Source organism: Thunnus albacares, chromosome 20 (assembly GCF_914725855.1).
Source record: "Thunnus albacares chromosome 20, fThuAlb1.1, whole genome shotgun sequence".
NCBI classification, from domain to species: Eukaryota; Metazoa; Chordata; class Actinopteri; order Scombriformes; family Scombridae; genus Thunnus; species Thunnus albacares.
This window is the reverse complement of record NC_058125.1, coordinates 9423808-9435542: the sequence shown is the minus strand read 5'-3', so window position 1 is coordinate 9435542 and position 11735 is coordinate 9423808. Positions and strand designations below refer to the sequence as shown.

At 38.6% G+C, this 11735-nt stretch overlaps 1 long non-coding RNA gene across 1 annotated transcript; it reads left to right on the top strand.

The window, feature by feature from the left end:
- The first annotated feature begins 8007 nt into the window (after window positions 1-8007).
- Window positions 8008-9492, top strand: LOC122971585. The gene is made up of 3 exons (XR_006399520.1): window positions 8008-8715; window positions 8798-9138; window positions 9254-9492. It is a non-coding gene; the product is annotated as an uncharacterized LOC122971585 (long non-coding RNA).
- The last annotated feature ends 2243 nt before the right edge of the window (window positions 9493-11735 follow it).

Here is an 11735-nt window from a genome sequence, read left to right as displayed (position 1 = left end):
TACTGTCACAGTGACACCTGTGTGTCTTTGAGGCTCCGTGCATTCCTGTAACTTTGTTTGCCAACCCATGCATTTGTGTCCGTACACGGTCACATTCTTGTGTGTGTGTGTGTGTGTGCGTGCATGTGTGTGCATGAGTGTGCATGCGTGCAATCACGTCCAGCGTCAGTGTAGGAGCCCATGGGACCTCAGTGATAAATTGTTGACAACCTGCAGTAATTACTGATCTGTGCTCTGATAGCTTCAGCCACCAAGTCCAAGGAGGGGGAGATAAAGCCGCAGATAGTTTTCAATCTACCAGTTCGTCATATATAATGAAGACGTTGTCCCATTTGATCATCACAGAAATCTGATCATACAAATTAATATTGGACTCTATTTGTTTCCGGAGAGCATTTCTCATTTGAGAAGGTAAAAAAAAAAAAAAAAAATCGAACACTTTCCTTGGCTGTTCCTTGGCTTTTAACTTTGCTTTCCAATTTTTCTTCTTCTGTGAGTCACATTCCTTTGACAGAGTCATAATGGTGGTGAGATGAAAATAGATGAAAATAATGAATTCACTGTGCACATTCTCACACAAGGTTCTGCAGCTACAGTGTGCCTGATAACATTTAGATAGTATTTGTGTTTCTCTGTGGGTGACCCGTCTCAAAGAGCAAATCTTCTCTTTTCATCTCACTGAATCTCTAATTACAGTGCAGTGAATCATGTTATTTCCTGCTATTGATAATCTTCTCACTGACTCATTCGCGAGCTCATTCAATTGCAGACGGGGTAGGAAATCAAGTAAATTGTGTATTACTGATGTTTGGGATGTGATGCCTTTCTTGTAGCATCTGTTTTTATTATCAGACCGCATGTTTTCAAGCTTCTTTTTTTTTACCATAGCTTTTTTGGCTGGGCGTGGTAGCCAGCATGCTAGCAAACTAATATAATGGTAAATTATCGCTCAAAGCCAGAGAAAACACTTTGGATAATGAGGCACTTATAATGCAGGTAAGGCATGAATGGGTTAACAGTGCTAATTTATAATTGCGTGACAGGCTCTGATTGAATATATGTGATCTGCAGCTTTGAAGTTTTTAACATACTGTGTATTATAACTGCCTTTGTGTTTTCTTTCATAAACTTTTTTTTAAATGTGTTATCATCAACCTCCAGTGATGCAGCTATTCACCAAGCCTCATTTTCACTCTATTCAACTGTTGTCTTAAGCCCCCTCAAAGACATGCACTCTGTTACATAAATGTGGTCACATTTTTACACGTCATTAACAAGTTTTTGGAGGCTTTTCAGGTGGAACTGTTATTCAAAAAAGAAATATCAGTACCAAAACAATACATATTAGAAGTGAAGCTGAAGATTTTACAAGAACAGACTTGTTTAAAATAAACGAAATTTATACACAATCTTAAAATTTACCCTTTTTTAAATAAAGAAACTGGAGAATATGTTATTAAATCCAGATGCATCTTGATAATGCACACTCTATTTATTAAACCTGCATTAATTGATTTTTTTGCAAGTTGCAAACATGACATTGACTTTTTATCACCTTGTAAAATCAATATGGTGAACATGCTAACAAACAGTCCGCTATTTGCAGCAGTTGGATTTTTTTGGAGAGGCGTTTCTGGCCCACCTGATGAATATAAGTCAAAATTTCACTCTCCTTTTAGCTCTGTTTTGGTCTCCACCAGCTCCTGAGGGAAATACCTGGCTCTTTAGCTGCTAAACTTACTTAGATTAATCAAGCTTTTAACTGGAAACGATAATGGTGAGAATTAATCAAAACAGTGAGGTTGCACGCCATAAAATGTCACGACTCCTTTCACATCATTCATAGTAATTTTACCAATTGATATTGGTGAAAAATAAAAAAATAAAAATATGAATGAGTAACCTGACATGCCAGATGGTTTGTTGCACGGAACCATCTGAGAAGTCATCCTTGGAAACTGTTTGGAAAAGGGCAGGCACTTTCAAAAACAAATACTTGGCAGGTGATTGGATGAACCATCTGTCTATAACTGTCTTGCGAGACAGCTGGATTCTCGAGATCTCGCGAGAATCCTCAAAGGACACTGACTCAGGCGCATAACTTGAAGTCTGACAAGATGGATTCTCTCGAGATGTCGTGGTCCTGCCAATCCAGCTGCCTCACAAGGTAAATCATCTGCTTCAACTATTGATTGTGTTGACTGGAAGACACAAGACACCCACTGTGGCTTTGAGTCGTCGGCAGCGTGAGAGTGAGTTTTTTCCCTTCTTTTTTAATTCCATTTCATTCCCTTTCATTGCTTGCTGCCACCATATTGACACCAAATGTATTATACACAATTAATGGGTGCACTAACATTGTTGAAGTTTTTCTTTAAGAACAGAAATCATGATGTGTCAGCTAATGACTGACAGCGTCATGTTTGATGATAAATATTCACACCAGTGCAAACATTTAAAGATAGTGAGCATAGCAAGATAAAGACAGTAACAAAATGAAGGCGTTTCTTATTTTATCAAGTACTGTATCAACTATTCATGCCTTTATAAAACCAATTTCAACTTTAAAAATACATTTGTCAGTTCAGTTTCATCAACTTTAATCATCTAATTTTCTTGAGTGGCTCTCATCATTGCGGCCAATTATTTTTGGCCAACAAGCCTGCTGTTTGTCACGACACTGGCTGACTTTCCCTGTTCACCAAGCTCTGGAGTGAATAAATGGAGCTCTCGTGACTTGCTGATCTCATTTCTCACAGTGGGAACATATGGTAACATCTTAAAAAACTGAGACTGAGAATCAGTGTCACTTGTTTACTATTGTCAGGTTGAGGAATTTGAAGTCCAAATCCACCAAATCAATGGCTATATTGTAACAATTAACATCAAGTCATGTATCGATAAACTATCACACTACTGCAGCTGGGTACAAGGCCATAGCATGAAGAAGTAAAAATAACTAGCTATTTTTCAAAGAATATTTAAAATTTGATTGAATGATTCACAGTTTTGTTTTTTGGCTTCCTGGGTCATTCAGGAATGAGGCTTAAGATGATCTCACTACCCACAAGCCCTCCTGACCCCGAATTTAACTAAAAAAATAATGTAAAACATGATTGGTTTTGCAAAAACAAACAGCCACAGTTCTGACTGTGTGCCAAATACATTTAGGTTACAGTTTGTAATGTAACCTCTTTCACATTGCAGCACACGGCTTCCTAAACCAATGAAAGGTTAATGTTAACATATCTGATCCCTGCTTGACACTATGAACATTTCTCTGCACTCCATCAACTTCCTGCCCTGCTGTTTTACTGTCAGACGCTGTTTGCAAAAACCTGCACTGCTGATGCAGGATAGATGCAGACTGAGTCGGACTCTAGCAGACCTCTTAAAACGTCCTCTCAGGTGAATATCACATCCAAGAGTGCCAAGTCGATAAATTAGTCCTCGCAGAGAACGCTCCTGTGATGTTATGGAAAAACAAACTTCTCAAGAAAGCAAGATGGGAGAATATCTTTACTGTATGAATTGTGCGTTTTAATGTGACAACATCAATTTGGGCAGAGTTGTTCCTTTGTTCTACTGATGCAGCTGCAGCTGTACTACAAACACTATAGTGCTGTTGGATATTGCATAAATTATACAAGAAACAGGAATATTGATTAAGAATCTCCTATCATCTTGTAGCCTTCTTATCATCTGCAGAATAATAAACTTAAAGATCCAATCCAGACATGTATTAAGACATAAAAATACTCTGCTTGGAACAATAATCCGTGTATGATATGTTTTACACAAAAACGTATAATTACCACTTTAAAATCCTTAAAATGGCATCTACTCATTCATTAAAAATGATAGAATCTATGAATAAGCAAATGTTTCATTCCAAAACTTAACTGCTTGACAGAGGTTGCATACTAGACCATTATTGGCTTCCAAACCAGTGTTGATGCCACAAATAATGCTCATAAGCCCTCACCTAAAAATCTGATTTCCAGTGAGCACAGAGAACATTTCCACTCTCAGCAGATGAATGTGAAAACAGTCTTCTAGTGTCAAACTCTGCACATACATCATTCTGCACAGTGAAGCTCAAACATCCAACTGTGAGAACAAGAAGAAAAACAGTTTTAAATGGAAGTTGCTTTAATATATTCAATGCATCAGATAGTGTCTTATGTACAAGAGAGTGCTCTGATTTTAATTGATACTGTGTTTTGTTTGGTTAATTCATGCCCTCGTTCAAATTATTTTGTGTGCACATGTCATAATCAGTGTGAACTAATTAACAAAAAATGTTTTTAAATTAGTGTGTATTATTTAGTTCATGAAGCAAATTTCTGATTTCCCTTGCGTGCTATGATTAGTTACATTTGCTTGATTGCACAGGTGTATTGATTTTATTTTTTTCATTTAGTGTTTACTAAACATACAAAGTGGAATGAATTGATGGGTATGATATGCTGATCCCTAATCAATCATCAATATGTGTGTGTGCGCACATTAATACTTCGCTACCACGACTACGACTCAAGTGGAGACCACTGCTGGGCTCCGTAGTCAGGTGGCAGGGAGAGTATAACAATTCTAATGCTTACAGTGTATCCTCTATCTTTCTGATGCCACAGCAGCAGTGAACTGAGCCGTGATACAGCCCCTAATTAGACGTGATGGTTTAATCAGCCTAACAAGGCACAGTCAGTCAGTCACTCCGACAGGTTCCTAATGAACCAACAAGTGTTTGCTGTGAAAGGAAACCATCATACTGTCTGTGGAACTGTGTCTGGGTTGTGTGAATGGATGCAGAAGGGAAGGCTTTCTGTTGCCAAACGCTGATCGATGATTCGTGAAGATAACGCTGATAAAAAATACAGAGAATCGGTCTGATTCTTGGTCAGCAAGTGCCTTGAGGATTATACAGACGGGCGGGAGCAGAGGAATAATGCAGACACCTACATGATTCAATATAATAACTGCAGATGTCATAGAGAATGTCCTTCGCTTTATGGAGGGCTATTTAAATAAATCCTATTATCAATATGCTGAGGCAGTTTTTACATCACAGAGAAGAAGACATCGTAGAGGAAAAAGTGAGCGGGAGGAAAGAGTGAATGACAAAGAGGAGACAGATAGACAAGGAGAGAGAGCGAGATGTAAAATGGTGTCTAACAGAGATGAGAAACAAAGAAAAGAGGGGTGGAGGGGTGAGGAGATATGATAATAGATTCACTTCAGAGCCAAACCAATTTTCATTCTTAACCTCATCCAGACCAGCTGATGATTAAGAACTCAGCTGGGTCACCTTGCTCCAGCTCTCCTTTCTCCATCCCAAATTAGAGACACTTACGGATTCATGACATGCATAGAGTGGATAGAGTTGCTCTGAGTTATATGCCAATATATAAATCAGGACACACAAGTTAATAACTGAGACTTTCCCGAGATAAGCATATGTATGAGGGTGCGTTAAGGAAGAAGAATGATCGAGCGTGATCCGTTTCTGTGCTGCATGTGGAAGGTTAGAGGTCAGAGATAATAATCAAGAGACTTAAGTTGCGTTCAAGATGAGTTGAGGTTCACCTGCATGTGACCTTATTGCACAAGGTTATTTTTCAACTTGACGTCCAGACTTTAGTAGTGGATGTGTTAATAGTACATGCTTTAAATTTAAGTTTAAGTTCGCCTTGAGATAAAGTTTGAGTTTCTGTAAGTTATGCTGTTTTCTTAGTCTTTTCAGTCATGCTGGCTATTAATGCTCACACATACTTTCCAGTTCTTTCTGTAATTATTCCAAACAAACCACTTCTGCCACTTTTAAAAACTTAAAGATCCCCCCCAGACATGTTTAAAGATGTATATAAAACACTCTACTTTGAATAATAATCTGTGTCTGACATGGTTTTTTCACAAAGAAAGTTCAATTATCTCATTAAAACCCTTAAAATGACACCTAGTGCTTCTCATTCATTAAAAAATCCAGAATCTATGAATATGTAAAATATTTTTCATCTCAAAAGTTTAACTGCTGGATACAAACTGTCCTCTACTTCACTATAAAGTCTATTCTCAGTGGAAGCACCGGAGGTGTGAAGTTTCCACTTCACACTCCAAACTAATTGTGATGTCACAAATCACACTCATAGCCTTAATAATCAGATTTTCGATGAGCACAGAGAAACTTTCCACTTTTAGGAGATGGATGTTAACACAGCCTTCTAGTGTCAAACTCTGCACATACATCATTCTGCACAGTGAAGCTCAAACATCCAACTGAAGTAACAATAAACCAAACACTGGGAGAGGGACTTCAATGTGCACCAGAAGATTTTAAGCTCGTTAAGCTGCTATATTTCTTGTGTGGCTCCTGGATTTTGTTAGAACAGTTTTGTGACAGGATTTTGTGTTCCAGGACACCAACATTCAAAACTTAATTAAAAGATTAGGGATTTATTGCAGTTGGCTGAAGTAATAGACTATTTCTTGTATCAAAAACATAATTTAGATTATGTTTTAGATACAAGAGTCCACTCCGCAGTAGGATGGACAAAACGAGTTAGTCTCCAAATGCAGTAGTTGTGCTAATTTTGAGGACTTGTAAATGTAAAAAGTGAAGTGAATGAAGCAGTGTTGCCTTCAGTTTGAGAAACAGCAACACAGAGAGTGAATCAGCTGTAGATCCATCTTGACCGTCTTCTCGTTACTGAGGATGTCAGACATTGTGAGCTTGTAAAATGGTCAGTTTTACACTTTCTTATGCAAATAAACCTTTAGAAGGATCAGAGGAGTTTAATAACTTAGACTGAATTATAATTTTTTTGTATAATTTGGATTGGGCTTTTAAACAACCAGTATGTAGGATTTAGTCCAACGGTAACGTTGCAGATTGCAACGAACTGAATACCCCTCCTCCTCCTGTTCCAAGCGTGTAGGAGAACCTACGGTAGCTGCAAAACTCACGAAAAACGCAAAAGGGGTTAGCAGACAGAGTGAAATGGTTTTCCACCTTTGTCGAATGCCTAAGGTATAATAATGATGAAACAAAATGTGACAGAGATAACATTCTATAATATCCTAAAACTTCACAGTGAAAGCTTCACACAGTAATTTGAGTTTGTTGAAATAAGGGGGTGAAATATGTTTAAATGTGCACATGTGCTACAGATGCATGAGTTTACTTGTTGATTCAGTCAGGCGTGACAATGGGTGTATTAAAATAAGGAGACTGCATATGTATGGCACTCAGATTTTTACAACAAGCAGATCCAGTCCTTCTTTCATCTGTCCCTCTTCTCACATTCTTTTCTTCTCTGGACTCATTTATCCCCAAGCGGGTAGCTCCGTCTGAAAAGTAAGGCCAACGCTGAAGTCTTAAACTGCATTCTGTCTAATGATCAGCAGGGGGAGACTCCACTGACTCCAAAAATAAGTCTCATTCTATGGCAGTCTATGAGAAAATTAGCCTACTTCTCACTTGATTTATTACCTTAGTAAACACTTTCCTAATGAGTTTATTTTTATTTTAGTTTTTTCAATACAACATGATGTTCATTTTGTAAATTATGGTCCCATTTACAGTAAAATAGATGATAAAACAGTGTAAGCTTTAGGCCATGGCTACCTTGTGATTGACAAGTCGCTAACCATGGTGTAACCCTGTGTGTTTTTAATTCATGAAAATTAATTGTAACATTTTGGTCACCTCAAAAAGTCTTGTTCAGCGTTTGGTTGTACTAAAAGACCTTTTAAGAAGTTGGCTTTTCAGTTTTTCGGGTAAGTACATTTAGTTTTAATGGTTTTAAGCCTGTTTTTTGCTAATGAAAATTAGCATTAGCATTATCACATTTAACTATAGACAGTAAATGCACCATGCTAACCAAGCTAGCAGCTAGCACTAGCATCAGCCCCACCCTCTTGTCCAAATATGGTCACTTCTGGCTCCAAAAATCAGAGAAGGGGACGGTCACATCTCCAAACTCGAAGCTTCAAAATGGGAGTCCACAAACCAATGGGTGACATCACAGTGGCTACGTCCATGTTTTCATTACAGTTTGTGTTTATCCCATTTGAGTGTAGCTTAGTTTAACTGACTCCTGTGACATCCTGCCCTGCTCCCTAGTGTAAATGAAAATATTGAGAACTTGTAACTGACAAAGGTTCAGGAGACCTGAACCTATGCAGAAACATTTATTGAAGCTCGATCAAGGAGAACAGAGATAAGCAGTACAACTGAAGACACTTTGTAATGCCACCCAATTCTGAAGGTTTCTTCCTGGCAAGGAGTATTTAACCCTTCACTAGACCTACAAGATTTACTATGTGTCCAAATAAGGTTATTCTTTATTCATTAATATATGTGTGAGGATTATATTGGGTATTGGATCCTAAACAAGAAACTATGCTCACTCAAGTTAACCGAAGTCACATTATCTACATTCAGGTCACATGCAATACATTCTAAGAGGAGACAGTCTGACTGTCTGAAACAGAGCACAGCATATCTTCTATGACCATGGTTCCCACAGGAGACAGCCAGCCTTATCAGGACAGCTGCCTTGCCCAGTCATCCTTAGCAGACAGAGAGATGTACTGCTCTGAAACAGACAGGCCATGACCTGCTGCTCCCAGGTTTGCAGATGACCCCGAAAATGACCCGGAGAAACACTGTGTCTTACATTTAAGCCTCAAGAAGGAAAATTCTTTCACGCCAAGGTTATGTTTTTCATTGTTTCATGTCATTCCTTCATTGTTGCCTGATTTTTTTTGAAATACTCACCTTCTTATCTCATTTCAGATACTTCCTGGCCTTGTGTGTTTCCCACCTGTGTGATTGTTTACCCCGCCCCGATTAGTTCCACCTGTCCCTCATATCCTTCCCTCCCTAGTGTAGTTAGGCTGTGTGTTCCCCTCTCAGGATAAGCTTTATTGCATGGTTACCTTGTGATTGATAAGTTGCTACCACGGTAGTGCGTGACGTTCTGCACTTGGACCCTTGAGAGCTCCTCCCCAGCCTCCACGTTCTCGTCCAAATATGGTCACTACTCATCACTTCTGCCTCCAAAAAACCAAGATGGCGACAGTCAAAATGGTGAACTTGAGGCTTCACAACAGGAGTCCATAAATCAACGGGTGACGGTAAGGCTGTTTTCACATTTATCTGTGCTCACTTAAATCCCAGTTAAGACATGTGCATCCAGCAGTTTTTGAAATAAAAAAATATTTGCATATTTATATATTTGTGATTTTTCAGGAGGAGTAGATGTCATATTAAGGGTTTGAACAAGGTAATTGAACTTTTTTTGGAGAAAATGCCAAACTCGAGGCTTCAAAACAGGAGTCCACAAATCAATGGGTGACGTCACGGTGGCTACATCCATTACTTTTATACAGTCTATGGTTTTTGATCTCTGCTTTGTTTTACCTGGACCTCACCTTTGTCTTCTCCTTGCCAAATTTGTTTGTTTTATCTTCTGATTGACTCCTTGTGTACCGAACCTTTGCAAGTAAAGACTGTTTTTGATCAAGATTTTTGTCTCTGAGTCATGCGATTGAGTCCTCTTGCCAGTTATTTCACCAGTTGATACAACTCCAAGTGAAAAGCAGAGCTGAAATTGTTCACAGTAGTGCCTCTATTTCCAGTATTACAGCAGGAAAATGGAATGCTGTCATTTTCATAGGTCTGACCCTCTGTTGTGAGGTCCTTCTGAATCTGTGCAATCCTTGTACAGAGCTCCTTCTGACTCCTTAAGCAATATTTCATGCTCATAACATTTGATCTTATTAACATGTAAGCTAAGTCTTCTGCCTTGTTTGATTCTCATGCAACATTTATTCACCATCAATGACTGTAATATGAGATTTATCTTTGTTAAGACTGATCGACTTATTTCAGTCATTTTTATTGGGATGATTTACATAATTTAATTAGTGGTATTTATATACGTTTTATATTTTAAAATGTCTGTTTTTCAGTAGACTGGGAACTACATAACATTGTGTTCCTTGCCTGTAAGTAATTGTTTAGATTGGTGGAGTGATACACGGTAAAACACTGAATGTTTGTGGTCAGTGTTCTGTTTTCTCACTGTTGCAGTGGACATTAAAGTACACAAGATCGACCGAGGAAGCTGTCCCTGAAAGTAGTTTTTATTGCAGTAACTATCAAGTTAATAGTTAACGCTAGGAGTAACCAGTGTTTCAACCGTAATGGTAACTACGTCATCATTGTAAAGCCATTAGGGGATGTTGGTTTTATCTTTACAACTATAATTAGCCAGAAACATTCAAATAATCCCCCAAATAGTGAAAACACATGTATAAGAAAAGAAACACATCCGGTCCAGAGGACAAAAACAATAAACAGCATAATCAGTGGTGACGACTAGCTGCTCTCTAATTGCTGCATGTGCTTACTCTGACCTTGTTACCTTGTTATCACACACACACACACACACACACACACACAGAGGTAAACTCTCTGACATTACACTGATGCATGTTGGAGATATTTCCATGTGACTTAATGTGTTTGCCATTATGTTGTGGTGAAAAGGGACCATTATCTAATGAGTTTGGATTGCAAAAAAAACAAAAAACCCCACTATCAGTTCAGGCCAGGCCTCTGAGCAGAAAATTCAATGTGAGGATATTCTAAATAAGCGACAGTAATCTCTTGGATTATGTTCCTGATTACAAGTTTGATGAATGCAATACCCCCAATCATATATCACAAATATATGAAGTAGAGTCCCATGCACACACAGCACCTCTCAATCTAATTTTGCTCCACCTGAAGGGCACACATTACATGATTTCCTTTACAAAACACCACATTACATCCTTCCTCCAGTATCCAATTTCCTTGCAGTGGCGGTGCAGGCTAACAGGTTAATAGGTTCAGTGGTAACCCTGTGGTAAATTGGTTGCTCTGCAGTGGTTAAGGGAGTAATCAAAGCGGCTGATTGCGGCCACTCACCTGTCCTGATCCCTGGGGTCGCACCATCAAACTGGCTGACCACACAGACGCCGCTGCTGCTGCTGCTGCTGCTGCTGCTGGTCAGACCAGCAGATGGCTAACTGATCAGGCTGAAGCTTTCAAAAGGGAGATAGAGGAGATGAAAACAAGCTGAGAGGTGGGGAGACAAAGGACAGACATATACAAGAACATATATAGAAGATTTTTACAGGAAGGTCAGCTGCAGAAACTGAGAAATTGTAAATATAGCTGCAAACTCAAAACTGAGACATCAGTTATTGTCCACAGCTGCAACCTGCATCATGTTTTGAACACGTGACTTAAATGCCTTCATGATGAAGCTATTGAAATGTGCCATAACATCAGGCTTGTTTTGGATAACTTCAATTTTGCATGTCTCTGACATGTGCAAAATGATTTCTTGCTGAGGAATATATAAGCATTGAGAAAGAGGAACAGCAGAAAGTATAATTGTAGAAAGGTATAAAGATGTGAGAAATAATGTGAATACACACCTCATGGAACTATGTGACCAACTAAGTTTCTTGTTTGCAGTATAGTTAAAGACTCCCTCCACTCAAAAATGTGTTTTGCTTATTGTTACTTCACTTTGATGTTTGAGGTTCACTGTGCAGAAGGATGCAGAAAGAGTTTTACACTAGAAGGCTGTTTTCACATTCATCTGTGCTCACCTTAAATCTCAGTTTAAGACATATGCATCCAGCAGTTTTTGAAATTCTGATATTCGTGATTTTTC